Genomic DNA, 17,686 nt, shown 5'->3' on the forward strand with positions numbered 1-17,686 from the left:
GCATATGGAATATGATATTTAGCATATCTTCATATATTTATTTGCTATTTTTATATGTTCTTTGATATAATGCCTGTTCAAAGAGTTTTCTCATTCGTTGTTGGTTTTGTTTTCTTATTGCTGATTTTTAGGAGTTCTTTGTGTTGGGTAAAAGTCCTTTTTTGGATATGTGCTTTACAATATTGTGTTCCAGTTTTTAGCTTATCTTTCCCTTCTCTTAAAAACTAAGCAATTTGAAATAACTGAAGAGGGCAAGAGAATATCACAATGGCAAATAGTATTTTGAATTCAACAGGATAAACATTTCAGAACCAATGCTGCCTCTAACCAACATTTAATGAATGTATTTGTTGAAACACTCATTAGAAAGATAGAAAATCGCTGGCGCCATGGCTCACTAGGCTAATCCTCCACCTAGCGGCGCCGGCACACCGGGTTCTAGTCCTGGTCGGGGCGCCGGATTCTGTTCCGGTTGCCCCTCTTCCAGGCCAGCTCTCTGCTGTGGCCAGGGAGTGCAGTGGAGGATGGCCCGAGTACTTGGGCTCTGCACCCATGGGAGACCAGGATAAGTACCTGGCTCCTGCCATCGGATCAGTGCGGTGTGCCGGCCACAGCGCACCGGCCGCGGCGGCCATTGGAGGGTGAACCAACAGAAAAGGAAGACCTTTCTCTCTGTCTCTCTCTCTCACTGTCCACTCTGCCTGTCAAAAAAAAAAAAAAAGATATAAAATCAATAATTTAAATGATGTAAGCTGTACAATATGAATCTAGAGAAAGCAAGAAGGTATTTTTAACCCAAGATCAAGGCACTTAAGAGTTTTTTTTTTTTTTTTTTTTTTTAACTGCTATTGGAATGGCACCATTCCCAGGTCGTCATAAGTGACAGAAAAGGTATAATATATGAGTGTGTGTATCTACACGTATATATGTAATGAACCAACATACAAAATGTTACCCACCTCTGTTAATATATTAATTTGTGTTATTATATGAAACAAACGTATTTGTATGTGCATGTTGTAACCATTTATTCAGCATAAATGCCCATGTGAATACACTGCATTTGTAGTGTATGAATGATTGCTTTACATTCTTCAACAACATCACCATAGTAGTATAGTTTAAGTTACAATTAGTTAAAACAGTTGGTCCAATCAATATAGCTGGGAAAGATAACAACGTGGATGACTTGGTCCTCTGATAGCAATGGAGGTAACTTCTCATCAAATTTTGCCTAGATTGAGTATAATTGACCGAATAATAGAACTTCTGAGGATGATATTTTAATTAACTTTTCATTTATAGACACAACCTATTATTTATCTGTAGATAATTTTTAGATCAAGTAACCCTTTAGCATCTTGTTCTTCCACCACTACCTTACTTAAGTATAGAAAATTTGGAGGACTGCTGAGATATCACTTGAGGCATAGATATACCTAGCACTTTATTTTTGTTCACAAGATGTGGCAATTCAAAGAGTCTCACGTTTCACTTAAGATTACTTGATTTGCCTATATTGTTAGACAATGCAAAACTAAAAAAACAAATACCAAAATACATCATAATTTTGGAATAATAAAAAAAGTATGCCAGATATCTAGCCCAAGTAAATGGTCAAAACTTTAAAAAAATTTTAAGATCTTAAATTTCCTGAACCTGTAACTAAAATGCTCAGTGCTTACACAATTACATATATAAGTAATATAAGTAAGTTTACAATGCTTCATAGAAAGCATTAATTCTGAGTAAAGACTGATTATTAAAAGTTCCAGACAAATGAATATTTAGAATGAAAAAGCAATAAATAGAAGCATAAAAATATCACTAAAAGTCCCCTTATACAGTCAGGTTAAAGACATAAATGATAGAAAGATAGATGATAGGTAGGTAGAAAGAGAGGTTGATAGATAAATATATATAGAGACAGGCATAGAGATTTTTATTTGTATAATTTAAAATTATATTTTATATAAAAATAAATCATGCTTTGACTTAAAATATGCAATTTAGTAAAGCCCTGTTCATATTTTTAACTGTGCTAAAATGCATATATAAAATTTATCATCCTAGCATCCTAGCAACTTTTAAATACACAGTTTAATAGCATACAGTACATTCACATTGTTACATAACCATAACTGCCATCCATCTCTGGAAAATTCTCCTCTTGAAAAATTGAAAGCCCATATTATAAGATATGGACTCAAAATATATACCTATTAGACAACAACATTTCATTTCTCCTCTGCCAGACCACAGCAACCACCATTCTACTTTATATCTTTACTGTCATTTTGTGACTGGTTTGTTTTGCTTAGCGTAATCTTCAAGCTTCACCCATGTTGAAACATGTGTAAAGATTTCCTATCTTTTTTTTTTTTTTTTTTTGACAAGCAGAGTGGACAGTGAGAGAGAGAGACAGAGAGAAAGGTCTTCCTTTTCCGTTGGTTCACTCCCCAAATGGCCGCCACAGCCAGAGCTACACTGATCCGAAGCCAGGAGCCAGGTACTTATCCTGGTCTCCCATGGGGTGCAGGGCCCAAGCACTTGGGCCATCCTCCACTGCCTTCCTGGGCCACAGCAGAGAGCTGGACTGGAAGAGGGGCAACCGGGACAGAATCTGGCCCCCCAACCAGGACTAGAACCCAGTGTGCTGGCGCCACAGGCAGAAGATTAGCCACAGCACCGGCCTAAGATTTCCTATCTTTTTAAGGCTATATAATATTCCCTTATATGTACATACTGTAGACTGTTTATTCATTTTTCTACCTTTTTGGCGATTGTAAGGATTGTAAGTAATGCTTCTATGAACATGTGGATCCACGTATCTGAGTCCAACTTCCAATTCTTCTAGGAATTTCTCTAGAAGTGGAATTGCTAAATCACACAGTAATTCTATTTTTTAAATATTTTTGGTTACTGTAATACTCTTTTCCATAGAGACTGTACCATTTTATATTCTCACCAACAGTGCACAAGAGCTGGAATTTTGCCACATTCCCATGCACACATTATTTTCCTTTTTAAATATAATACCCGTCCTAATGGGTGTGAAGTGATATGTTTAGTTTTGACTTGCTTCATCCCAATGATTAGTGATAATGAGCATTTTTATATGCTCATTGAATGTTTGTATATCTTCTCTTGGAAATGTTCATCCAGATCCTTTGTTTTTAAAAGCACATTATTTGTTTACTCGATATTATTTATGATTGAATTATAGGAGTTACTTTTAAGTTTTAGATATTATCCAGTTATCAGATATATGGTTTACAAAAATTTTCTCTCATTCTTTAAGTTCCCCTTTTATTTTATTGATTGCTTCTTTGCAGAAGTTATTTTAGTTTGATGTAGTAACAATTGTCTGTTTTGCTTTTGTCTTCTATGCATATGGTGTCATATCTAAAAAATCATTGCTGAGACCAGTGTAAAGAAGTTTTACCCATGGTTTCTTTCTGGGATATTTACAAATTCAGGTTTTATGTTTAAGTTTTTAACCACATTTAAGTTGATTTTTGTGTTAGGGGTAAGAAAGGCATCCAATTTCATTCTTTTTCATGCAAATATTCAGCTTTCTTAACACTATCTGTTGAAGAGATTATCTTTTCTCCATTATGTATGCTTGGGATCTTTGTGAAATATCACAATATCACAATATATGTGTGAGTTTATTTCTCCATCTTTTATTCTGTTCCATTGGTTTATGTTATTGTCATTATGGCAACAATGATGTTTTTATAGCTATAGCTTTGTAATATATTTTAAAATCAGGAAGTATAATATCACTAGTTTTGTTCTTTTTTTCTTGATTGCTTTGGCTATTTAGGATTTTTGTGGTACCATGTGAATTTCAGAATTTCATTTGTCTCATTTTAAAAATACCATTGAAACTTTGATGTGAATAGCATTGAGTCTGTCAATTGTTTTGGGCATAAGATGTTTTTCTACTATATTTTGTTACATTTCTGTCATCAGTGTTTTGTACTTTTCACTGTAGAAGTTTTTCATCTTTCTTGGCTAAATCTATTTGTATTTTATTATGTATATGCTATTGTAAATGGGACTTTTCTTGATTTCCTTTTTTTTTATTTTTAAAAGGTTTTATTTATTTATTTGAAGGTAGAGTTACAGATAGTGAGAGGGAGAGACAGACAGAAAGGTCTTCCTTCTGTTGGTTCACTCCCCAAATGGTTGCAATGGCCAGAGCTGCGCCTATCCGATGCCAGGAGCCAGGTGCTTCTTCCAGGTCTCCCAAGCGGGTGCAGGAGCCCAAGGAGTTGGGCCATCTTCTACTGCTTTCCCAGGCCATAGAGAGCTGGATCAGAAGAGGAGCAGCCGGGACTAGAACTGGTGTCCACATGGGATGTGGGCACTGCAGGTGGAGGATTAACCTATTGCGCCATGGCACTAGCCCCATTTCCTTTTAAGATAGTTTTTCTTAGTACATAGAAACATAACTAATATTTGTATGTTGATTTTTATCTTGCATTTTTATTGAATTCATTTATTGATTCTAAAAGTTGTTTTGAAGAATCCTTTATTCTTTTGCAATTTAGATGGCTTTTTTGAGTATTTATTTTTCTTGATTAAATTTCTAACTAGAATTCCAGTACTGTGTTGAATAGAACTGATAAGAGACCTATTTTTCTGATCTTAGCACAAAAATTTCAGTTATTCACAATTGAGTTTGAAGTGAACTGTGGATTTAAATAAATGGCCTTTGATGTTGAGATAAATACTTAACAAGTATAGAGATTGAATCAGTCATCAGAAGCTTCCCAACATAAAAAATTTCAGAATCAGATGATTTGAATTAATTCTACTAAACATATAAAGAATAATTAATGTCAATGAGTTTCAAAATCTTAGAAAAATAAATGGAAGTAACACTTCCAAATGCATTTTTTGAGGCTAGCGCTTCACTGATTGCAAAGCCAGATAAAGATACCACACAAAAAGAACACTGATGTAAACATCATCAACAAAATATTAGCTAACTTGTTTAACAGCACTTAGAATGGGTCAGACATCATGGTCAAGTAGACTCTATACCTAGGATTAAAGGATCTTTTAAAATACGCAGATCAATTAATGTGATACACCACATTAACCTACTGAAGAATAAACATCACATAATCATCTCATTTGAAGCAGAAAAAACATTTGAATTCAATACCCTTCCATGATAAAAATTTATAATAAACTAGGTATAGAATATATTTACTTCAAATCTCTAGATTTCTATTGTATTTCTCTGCTGATGTTATCTTTTTTTTTTTTTTTTTTTTTTTTTTTTGATAGGCAGAGTGGATAGTGAGAGAGAGAGAGAGAGAAAGGTCTTCCTCTGCCGTTGGTTCACCCTCCAATGGCCACCATGGCTGGCGTGCTGCGGCCGGCGCACAGTGCTGATCCGAAGGCAGGAGCCAGGTGCTTCTCCTGGTCTCCCATGGGGTGCAGGGCCCAAGCACTTGGGCCATCCTCCACTGCCTTCCCAGGCCACAGCAGAGAGCTGGCCTGGAAGAGGGGCTACCGGGACAGAATCCGACGCCCCGACCGGGACTAGAACCCGGTGTGCCGGCACCGCAAGGCAGAGGATTAGCCTATTGAGCTGCAGTGCTGGCCTTGATGTTATCTTGTGTCCAGGTGCATGCTGGACCATGTCAGGAACATAATACTGCATTAAGCAGTTTCTGTGCTATCTAATATATAATAAACAGACCTATAGCACGTTTATTCGGAAATATGTTTTTTACTTTGTTATTCCAACACGTCAATTATGCATCATTTAAGCACTGAATATATTTATTTTTGAAAAATAAATAATCTGTCAAAGAAGAGAAAATATATAGTCACAGGATTTAATACTATTTTAATGGAAAATTTGTGTTCCTTACTATCTTTAAGTTTTAAGCTTCTTACTAAAGAATGCGGGTGTTTCAAGTATGGTTAAACAATTAAACTCAATATTATTCAAAAAGAAATAAATACACTGATATATAAAGTATACTGACCGGCACCACGCCTTCATAGGCTAATCCTCTGCCTGCGGCGCCGGCACACCAGGTTCTAGTCCCGGTCGGGGTGCCGGATTCTGTCCCGGTTGCCCCTCTTCCAGGCCAGCTCTCTGCAGTGGCCCAGGAGGGCAGTGGAGGATGGCCCAAGTGCTTGGGCCCTGCACCTGCATGGAAGACCAGAAGAAGCACCTGGCTCCTGGCTTCAGATCAGCATGGTGCACCGGCCGCAGCGGCCATTGGATGGTGAACCAACGGTAAAGGAAGACCTTTCTCTCTGTCTCTCTCTCTCTCACTGTCCACTCTGCCTGTCAAAAAAAAAATAAATAAATAAAGTATATTTAAAACTTAGAAATCAGAAAATTCAAATATTATAAACTAACCCAAATAAAATGGTAATCATTATCGAAAGTATTTTGAATACCACTCACAATCTTGTAAGTATATGGGAATAAAAAAGTAAAATCCTTTAATATACCATTCTTGTAGTCCTATTGGCCATATTATATTTTTTCATCATTAATTTTTGGTTTGTCTAAAATTTATATTTTTTAAAATTTTATTTTTTAAGGTGAACAAATTTCATATATTTCATATATACAGATTTAGAAACATAGTGTTAATTCTCATTCTACCCTCCCTCCTGCCCATGCTCCCACCCTTTCTCCTTAATGTTATGACTATGATACCAATGTGACTACATAACTTGATTATTTCAGTCAATTGAATCAGTAATATTAAATAGAATGTAATATTAATGTTCATTTACTTTGCAAAGACAAGTCAATTAGTATGTTTAATCCAAAGGAAATATTCACAATAATCTCAATGGTTCCTTGACAATATTGCTAATCTAAATATATTCTTTTTATTTAATATGCAAAACCTCACCGCTTCTCTAATTACATATCAATAATTAAAATATCCAAGATTTCAATTTCTTAAAATTACTAATAAGCAAATTAATAGTTCTCAATTTAGCATAATTTAAATGAGCATCTTATTTTTGTTTTATTATGTTTCTAATATCTGAGTTGAGTAGAGTTAAATATATGGTTCTAATTAGCATTTAAAATGTATTTTGCAATTTGCTATTCCGAATTATTTAGTTGTGCTCCAAGTTATAACAGATGAAATAGTTTACCACTATCCTTGAAAGGCCACAGTTTAATTTATGGCAAGAGACACATCTGTGTCCTCTATGTTGTGTAAAACATACCTTTTCTCCACATTTCGTTGATAATGCTCCATAGAACCTGATAGGCATAGCTTAGTATTTGCACACATATACATATGCATACAGAGGAATGACAGTTTTTTTTTTGCCATTTATTAGAAAAAAATTTGGTTTCAATTTGTTAGATACCATTCTAATTTGAAAGAGAATGCTATATAACATGCAATCTCATCTTTTACCTTGACCTCATATTCAGTTCCATGATACCTTCATTTTTATAGTTTTCCCTGGCCTTATCATCACTCTTATCTCTACTGTCTGGAATTTCCTAGATTTCCACTAATTTTAAGTACACAGTCCAGATGCCATATGTCCTAGGAAGCTTTCCTAAAACCTTAACCATTTGCCACACTTAGGTCTACAGACAGATTGGCTTTGGTGTCCTTCCTGTCTTCCCCCAAAATACCATGTGCTTGTTCTTCAAGAATAAATAAATCATACTCTATTGAAATATTCACTGATGTATTATTGGATGGTGATAATTTGTATTTAGAAATAATTAATCTTTTTTAATTCAGTACAATGCATGACATACAGTAAAATAATAGTATTTTTAAAAAAAAAAACATATTCATTTTATTTATTTGAAGGGGAGAGTTAGAGGCAGAGGCAGATAAAGAGAGATTCATCTGCTGCTTCACTCCCTAGTTGGCCGCAATGGCCGGTGCTGTGCCACTCCAAAGCCAGGAGCCAAGTGCTTCCTTCAGGTCTTCCCACCTGGGTGCAGGGACCCAAGGACTTGGGTCAGCTTCTACTGCTTTCCCAAGCAATAGCAGAGAGCTGGATGGGAAATGGAGCAGCCAGGACTCGAGCTGGTGCCCATATGGGATGCTGGCACTGCAGACAGAGGCTTTACCCACTATGCCACAGCTCTGGCCTCGTAGACAATGTTTTTTAATTCACTCATTTATTCATTCACTTTTCAGAATTTAGAATAATTCACAGGAATGTTTCTTTATTCCTATAAATATTTTATTGAATGTTTTGAAACTATATATCAAACATGTATTTTTCATTAACATTTTTCTATCTGGGAATTAGAGATATTTTAAAAGCATTAAAATTTCTTTATTTTCTTCATTTCTTATTTAATGAAGTTGCAGTTAAGTAGACAGCTGTGATTTATGGAATTTTAAAATATGCTGCCACCTCTACAGCCAAATTCAAACATCAGTGTTTTAAAATTGTTTGATTTATTAATAAATATAAATTACTGACAGCATTTCCTGTTTTAATGTCACATTTCAACATTGCTGTGACTTTGACTTCTCTGTCTAAATAAAAAGAATATTTGTTGCAACTTTCTGAACACTTCCTATAACTTAGTTTGCTAACCATGAAATGTCCCTCCAACATTGTAGGTATTATTATCTGAGGAATTTGATGGTACTCTATTTCCAAACGCCTCAATCAAATCTGTTTTACTTATTTTAAGATAAATACTGAATAAAACTGGATAAAACTATTGTGTGCACTATATTGAACAATTGAAGAGTCATACATGTGTTTCAGCAATTTCAAAATATGGAGGAAGTGACATGTGATCCCTAAAATCTAACTCTGATGTCATTGATCTACAGTATCTTTATTCAGAACAAAGGCTGGGAAAATGCTCAGAAAGTACAAATTTACACTATTCTCCATTAATGATATGAATAGTGTAGTAGGAATTTCAGTTTCCAAGAATTTCCTATTTTCTCTGCTCATAACTTTGGGCATAATGATATTATGTATTTTGTGTTATATTACTAATTTTCAAATATGTTAGGTAAAAGTAGATACTTGAAATTAAAACTTTTGAAGTACTCTTACTTTGTACTTGACATATATGAGAAATTAATTAAGCGAATACCTTAAGCTAATACTGAATTCTGGCTTGACTTGGAAATCATGCACAGATTATTCAGGAAGAAGCAATTTTTAAGAGGACTGTAAGAAACACCTGTAAAAATTTAAATAGCACTAATTCTCTTCATGAATGTAATGATCTACTCTTTTGCAAAGATATTTAGTAGGTTTTCACATAATAGAAGAAAACTAAGAATGTACCTAGGGTCTGGGAACAGCTATTCTGTTCAATATGAAGTCAACTTATTTTACTCATGATGACTACATCCTTAACCTTAACTAAAATTTTTCTTTGCCTAGAAATTTGTGTGTGTGTGTGTGTTTTTTTTAATTTTCCTGTTTGGTAAAATTTAGTCAGGTAGGCATTTAAACTATGAATCATTTTAAACTAATGCTACTGTTTCTTAGCAGAAAATCAAAATATCAATGTTTTTAAATTAATAGATACTTTTTTTAATAAAGATTTATTCATTTATTTGAATGGCAGAGTTACAGAGAGGCAGAGACAGAGGGAGAGAGGTCTTCCATCTACTGGTTCACTTCCCAGATGGCTGCAACAGCCGGAGCTGGGCAAATCTGAATCCAGGAGCCTGGAGCTTCTTCCACGTCTCCCAGGTGGGTGCAGGGGCCCAAGGACTTGAACCATCTTCCCCTGCCTTCCCAGGCCATACCAGAGAGCTGGATTGGAAGTGGAGCAGCTGGGACTTGAACTAGCACCCATATGGGATGCCATCACTAGAAGCAGAGGCTTTAATCACTATGCTATAGCACTGTCCCCAATAGATACGTTTTTAAGACTAAATTAGGGCATGTTCCTATATCAATGTCTAGTTTGCAATATAGTCATTTTTATTCAGTTTAAATAAAAACTGTTTTCTAAATACTGACTCTGATTTAGTTTGGCAAATATCACTAATAATCCTGTAAGTGTAATCAAGCTAACAAGAGCAAAATAACTAACTCTGCAGATCATCATTTGCAGGATGTAGGAACTGAGGTTTGCATTACTGGCTGTTAGCATCTATGCTCCATGTGAGAAAAATCCAATCCCCCGTCTTGGAGGCACCTGCAGATGCCACAGTAGTACACTGCAATCATCTCCTGCTTAGTGCCAATTCTTCTTGATTACTGCTCTCAAAAATAAGGCTCTTCAAAGGGCCCAACTGCATAGTGGCAAGTCATGCACTATTGGAGTTCATTTTCACTCTCAGTGCCCAAATACAGCTCTGTTAGAAAAATCTATAGATACTACATCTCAAGGTTGAAAAACCAATACCTCTGATGTAAAGAAACCTTTAGTATTGGTTTCTGTTGGAACAGACTTGATGTTTGGAGAGAAACAATCTCATTCTAAGTTTTTAATACTTAAAAATTATTTAAACATCACTTTATTTCTTTTATAAGATCACTTCTTTCTCACTATGCTTTTGCCTAGAAATCCATTGCTGTACGTTTTGGACATGACTTCTATTCTGTTACACTTAAGAGAAATCAACTGTTCAGGTTGTTCTATTTGAGTCGTATCAAGTTTAGGCCATATGTCATTTTATTCTAAAACTTTTGGGAAAATTATTTTGAACTTCTGTGTATAGCTGTTTTCAGTGTATAGCACATTTACTAAAGAATTGTGACATAAAAGATAGCAGTGTTCTGTCTACTCAAAATACAGGGTATTAATGAACATCTGAGGAAATTTTGTATTCTGTCATGTTTTCTTAAAAACTACGAATCACACAAGTTTCCTCTCTATCCCTTTTTCAACTTAATATATACATTTTGTGGAAACACATAGGATTTTTAGGTGTCCTATTTACTTTTAGTAATCATTTGAACAAAATCAGAGAAATAAGCACAGGTGCTTGCTAGGGGCTTGGTATGGGGGGCTATGGAGTTATTTATTGAGCACAAGATTTTAATTATGCAAAATGAAAATATTTTGGGGGGGCTAGCACTGTGGCCTCGTAGGCTATGCCTCTGCCTGAGACACAGGCATCCCATAAGGGCACCAGTTCATGTCTAAGTTGCTCCTCCTCCAATCCAGTTCTCTGTTTTTTGGCCTGGGAAAGCTGAGGAAGATGGCCCAAGTGCTTGGGCCCCTGCACTCACCTGGGAGACCTGGAAAAAGCTCCTGGCTTTGGATTAGCTCAGCTCCGGCCATTGTGGAATGAACCGGCAGATGGAAGACCTCTCTCTCTGTCTGTCTCTTTCTGTAACTCTACCTCTCAAATAAATAAAAAACATTTTAAAAAATATTTCTAAAGTTGGATAGTGGTGAGGGTTCTTCAACAATGTAAATGTACTTAAAATCACAGAAGTGCTTTAAGTTTTACATGTGTTGGCATATCCATAATAATTTTTAGTTAAGATTTAATTATTTATTTTGAAAGAAAGAGTAACATAGAGGGAGAAACAGAGAAAGAGACTTTCCATCCTCTGGTTAATTCTCCAAATGGTTGCAGCTGAAACCAGGAGCCAGAACTTGATCCTGGTCTGCTGCATAGGCATGGGCCACCCTCTACTGCTTTCCCAGGCATGTTTGCAGGGAGCTGCATTGGAAGCAGAGCAGCCAGGGCTTGAAACAGCACTCTAATATGAGATTCTGGCATTATAATTGGTAGCTTAACCTCCTGAACCACAATGCCATGCTAGGCATGTCCACAATAACATTTAAGAGGTAAAAAACTCATCCTTCTTTCATTTGACATCGCCATGTCTGATTATGATGCCTAATATGGTAACAAGCCAACCTGTCATTCTTAGGTGAGCAATGAGTAATATCCATGGACCTATTGAAGATACCAGCGCTGAAAGAAAAAAATAATTTAGGTCCTGGCTGCTGTCAATAAGCCATTGAACCAACCCACCCTACAAACACCTGTCTATGGACTTGTCTCTCTGTGAGATGATACATGTTTTCATTTTAAGCAAACCGAGTTGATATTTACTGTCACTTGTAGCCAAAAGCATTCTAACTAATGAAATCAAAAAAGCACTCTAAATATTCCCCCTTTCTAAACCATGATTCCCATTTATAGAGCCTATCAAAATTACAAACATGCTTTATATTCTTTTTCAATGTTCTTTATTCTCAATGGAAAGTCTGTCACTAAAATTTTCCCTCATCAAGTTTATAAAAATCTCTCCCTGTTCTGAATACTTTTATTGTTTATCGTCTGTAACTATTATTTGCTACACAATGAATATGCAATTTAAATTCTTACAATCAAGTTGTTTTGGAAACATTATCTCCAGAATCTTAAACTGTAATTTTGACTCATTGCATAAAATTTTTGGTTTTGATTAATGGAAAATATGTTTAATTATGCATATATTTAGCAAGTTTTTTTTTTTTTTGACAGGCAGAGTGGACAGTGAGAGAGAGAGACAGAGAGAAAGGTCTTCCTTTTCCGTTGGTTCACCCCACAATGGCCGCTGCGGCCGGTGCACCATGCTGACCCGAAGCCAGGAGACAGGTGCTTCTCCTGGTCTCCCATGCGGGTGCAGGGCCCAAGCACTTGGGCCATCCTCCACTGCACTCCCGGGCCACAGCAGAGAGCTGGACTGGAAGAGGGGCAACCGGGACAGAATCCGGCGCCCCGACCGGGACTAGAACCCGGTGTGCCGGCGCCGCAGGTGTAAGATTAGCCTAGTGAGCTGCAGCACTGGCCTATTTAGCAAGTTTTTTTTTTTTTTTTTTTTTAACTTTTATTTAATTAATATAAATTTCCAAAGTACAGCTTATGGATTACAATGGCTTCCCCACCCCCATAACTTTCCTCCCACCCTCAAGCCTCCCCTTTCCCTCTCCCTCCCCCCTTCCATTCACATCAAGATTCATTTTCAATTCTCTTTATATACAGAAGATCAGTTTAGCATATATTAAGATTTCAACAGTTTGCACCCACATAGAAACACAAAGTGAAAAATACTGTTTGAGTACTAGTTATAGCATTAAATCACAATGTACAGCACATTAAGAACAGAGATCCTACATGAGGAGTAAGTGCACAGTGACTCCTGTTGTTGACTTAACAAATTGACACTCTTGTTTATGGCATCAGTAATCACCCTAGGCTCTTGTCATGAGTTGCCAAGGCTATGGAAGCCTTTTGAGTTCACTGACTCTTATCATATTTAGACAAGGTCGTAGTCAAAGTGCAAGTTCTCTCCTCCCTTCAGAGAAAGGTACCTCCTTCTTTGATGACCTGTTCTTTTCACTGGGATCTCACTCGCAGAGATCTTTCATTTAGGTTGGTTTTTGTTTGTTTGTTTGTTTGTTTTTTTCCAGAGTGTTTTGGCTTTCCATGCCTGTAATACTGTCATGGGCTTTTCAGCCAGATCCGTGTGCCTTAATGGCTGATTCTGAGGCCAGAGTGCAGCTTAGGACATCTGCCATTCTATGGGTCTGCTGTGTATCTCACTTCCCACGTTGGATCATTCTCTCCCTTTTTTATTCTCTCAGTTAGTATTAGCAGACACTAGTCTTGTTTATGTGATCCCTTTGGCTCTTAGTCCTATCATTATGATCAATTGTGAACAGAAATTGATCACTGGGACTAGTGAATGGCATTGGTACATGCCACCTTGATGGGATTGAATCATTCACCCAATAAAATTATTAAATGTTCAAGCAAAAACAACAAAGAAAACATATTTATTATTAAAATTAAAATTGTGATGATACAAATCTGAAAGATAAAACGGCCATAAGAAAAATGTTGTAAATAGCTTTTCTTATGGAAAAAATATAAACACATTATGTCAAGAAATATGATTTACAATTAGATAAAAAAATTTTAAATGTTTCTCTTCATCTACTTGCAATGGGCAAGTTTGGGGGAGAGAGTGGTAGAGATCTTCCATCTGCTGGTTCACTCACCAAATGTACAGAAAATCCAGACCTGGACCAGGATAAAGCTAGTAGCCCAGAACTCCATTTGAGTCTTCCAAGTGAGTGGCAAGGACCCAAAAACTGAACTCATCATCTACTGCCTCCCAGGATACTGGATGCTTGATCCGAGGTGAAATAGCCAAGACTCAAACCAGCGCTCCTACATGGGTGCTCCAGGCTGCATGTTAATCTGCTGCACCACAATGCCTACTCTGATTTAAATAAAATTAAAGCAAAGTGTCTTATGTATGAAAAATTTCCAAAAAAAGGACAGATAAATCATATCTTTGAGTAAATATTTGTACAAATACTAAGGACAAAGTATTACAGACAATGGATTTAGGGGAAGAACACCACAAAGGTAAATTGTCCATCTCATTGTATAATGTATTGTATATAATATGATTATGACTCTCCCTGGTTATGTTAACATTATTAAAGCAATATTGGCTATATCTATTGTGAAGTTATTTTTTTCTCATATGTTGTATGTTTTGGAAGCAAGTCACCAAATTAAGGAGACCTGAAATCTGAAAAATACTGTGTCTTCCAGATCATGAAAATGATCATGAAAATCTATTTATGCTTATTCATTACCTTTTCTTCCATCAGTATTTTTCTATTTTTACATATAAAACTTTAAACATATCTTATTTTTACCTATACCTATGAATTTCATTTTATTGTGTCATTATAAGTGCCTTTTATTTTTATAATTTTACTTTCAAGTGTTTAGGTTTAGCATAAGGAATACAATTAGCTTTTTAACAGAGACTGGGAGAAAGTGAGAGGCATCTCCATCAGTTGGTTCACTACCCAACTCTGCATAACTGCTGGGGCTGGGCCAGGCTGAAGCCAGGAAGCGGAAACTCCGTTGGAGTCTCCCTTATGGGTGGCAGGAACACAAGTTCTTCAGCCATCACTTGCTGCCTCCTAGGGTGCACATTAGCAGGGAATTGGCTCAGAAATGCAGGCAGGACTTAAACCCAGGAATTCTGATTTGGGATGTGGGCATTCCAGTTGGTAATTTAACAGTTGTACTGGATGCCCATCCTATGATTGGCTTTTACACACTAAGCGTATGTACTTTGATTTTGCTAATAACTCACTTGCTGGTCCCATGATGTTTTAAGAGACTTGTTTTTTGCCTTTTTTTTTTCGGTAGAGTTTTAGCTTTTCTACATAGATAGCTATATTATTTGTGAATGATGACTATTTTTGTTACTTTCCAACTCTTATGTCTTTTCTTTTTCTTGACTTATTACGTTAGCTAGAACTTCTATGATTTTGATTGGGAGTGAAAAAAAGATATGTTCACCTTGTTCCAGCTATTAAGAATAAGCATACAGAGTCTCAAAACATAGTGTTGCTAGCTTTATTAATGAAAGAAAATTCTTTATATCTCTAATCTTTATATCTCACATCTGGTAATAGTTTCTATCATGAATAACATTGAATTTTTTAGAGTTTTTGTACTTATTCACATGAATATATTTTTTCATCTTCATTTATTAATGTGGAAATTACATTGATTTGATTAATATTCAAATGTTTAATCACTCCAGGGTTTCTGGAACAAAACCCACCTGGATGTCATGTGTTGTTATTTTCATATATTATTGAGATTGATTCACTAGCATTTTACTAAAGGATTTTACATCTTTGCTCATAAAAGAAAATAATCTATAATCTGTAGTTTTGATGTTACAGTATCTTATGTACAATGAGTTGGCAGTTCCTCTACTTGTATACTCCTATTTTGTGGAAGAGCTTGTATATAACTTATGTTATTTCATTCTTAAACCTTTGATTGAACTCATAAGTGAAATGATCTGGGACTATATTACCTTAAATTATATTTTTAATTCCCAAATAATTAGATATTTTCTGTATATTATTATATTAATGCATTATCTTTATATTTATATGGTGCCAAAATAAATTTTGTTTGAATTTCATTTTTAAAAATTTAGGATGCATTTTATGGCTTGGAAAATGATCTGTCTTGGTGAATGTTCCTTATGTACTTTAGAAAATGTGTATTCAGCTCTTGTTGGATGTGATATGTCATGAATGTTAATTATGTCAAGATAGTTGATAGTGCTTTTTTTTAAAAAAGATTTTATTTATTTATTTGAGAAGTAGAATTACAGACAGTAAGAGGGAGAGAGAGAGAGAAAGGTCTTCCATCTGCTGGTTCACTCCCCAGTTGGCTGCAATGGCCAGAGCTGTGCCAATCCAAAGCCAGGAGCCAGAAGCTTTTTCCTGATCTCCCAGGTGGGTGCAGGAGCCCAAGGACTTGAGTCATCTTATACTGCTTTCCCAGCCACAGTAGAGAGATGGATCAGAAGAGAAGCAACTGGGACTAGAACCAGCACCATATGGGATGCTGGTGCTGCAGGCAGAGGATTAATCTGCGCCACAGTGCCGGCCCCAATAGTGCTTTTAATTTTATTTTTATCCTTACTTATAGTCCTCCTACTATTTCTATGTTATTGAGGAAGATGTATTGTTATCTGCAAATGAAAATGTAGATTTAGCATTAATGATTTTGTGACTGTTTTAAAATTTCTTTTATATGAGTAAAGTTGAATGTCTTTTCACTTGATTATTGTTTACAGGCTTTTCCTATTTTCCTGTTGGACTATGGTCTTTTTACTTTTTATTTGTTGACCACTTTATTAAATACAGTAGTAACTACATTTAATAATGACTATAATGTATGCAAAAATATATAATCACAAAAAATTTAAATACTATAAATACAAAATTATGACAAAAATGTGAGTTTATTACTAAAAATACACAAACACATGAAGGTTCAGAAAAACCATAGGTGAACTATCCCAAAGTCAACTAGGTCAGTAAATGTCCAGAGATTATAATCCATTTCTAAATATATAGAACTTACAACCATTAGTAATCCTTGTCATAGAAGTTATATTGGTTTGTTTCAGGTTGCGATGGTTTGGATATGGTCTGTCCCCCAAGAGTGCATGTGCTAGAAACTTAGTCCTCAGGATGGTGGTAATAGGAGGTGCTGTGGAACCTTCAAGAGGTGTGTACTAGTGGGCGGTCCTAGGTCATAATTGCAATAACATTAATGGCAATTTTGGTAACTATTATCACCTCATTTATTTCGCTTATCCCCACTACACTCTGAATAAGCTCATCTGAGCCAGTCTAAGCCCTGTCCCACCATCCTAATATCTTCCTCTCTTTCCCCTGTGCTTTCTTGAAAATACTTTTTAAATGGAAATCTTACATTTATGATAGCCTCGCAGTTTTCTTTCACCTTTTAAAACTTTTTGTTCTAACTAAAAGTGGTTGTACTCTGAGCACAGTTGCTTATAGGCATTTTGAATCAACACTATTCCTCTTTCTACAACTCACATACTTCAGTATCTATAGATGAATGAGTTGTCCTACTTTCCATTTTAAAAATATTTATCATCCTTTCTTCAAATACTGCAACTCTTACAAATGTGTATAATAATATTTATACCACCTTCTACCCTCCTGTTTTCTTTTATGCATGGACTGCATAGACAGTGCCCTTTAATTTGTAAAGTCTTTAGCAATATTTCTAATTCTTTTTTTCCCTACCACTCCTGTCATCATTCAACATCTATATGAACAGTCCTTCCTTAAGCTTGATATTTAAGACTCGGAATTTTTCTGCCTCCCACTTCCATC

The sequence above is a fragment of the Oryctolagus cuniculus genome, chromosome X, assembly GCF_051225735.1.
Source record: "Oryctolagus cuniculus isolate XC-2025 breed Fujian yellow rabbit chromosome X, ASM5122573v1, whole genome shotgun sequence".
NCBI classification, from domain to species: domain Eukaryota; kingdom Metazoa; phylum Chordata; class Mammalia; order Lagomorpha; family Leporidae; genus Oryctolagus; species Oryctolagus cuniculus.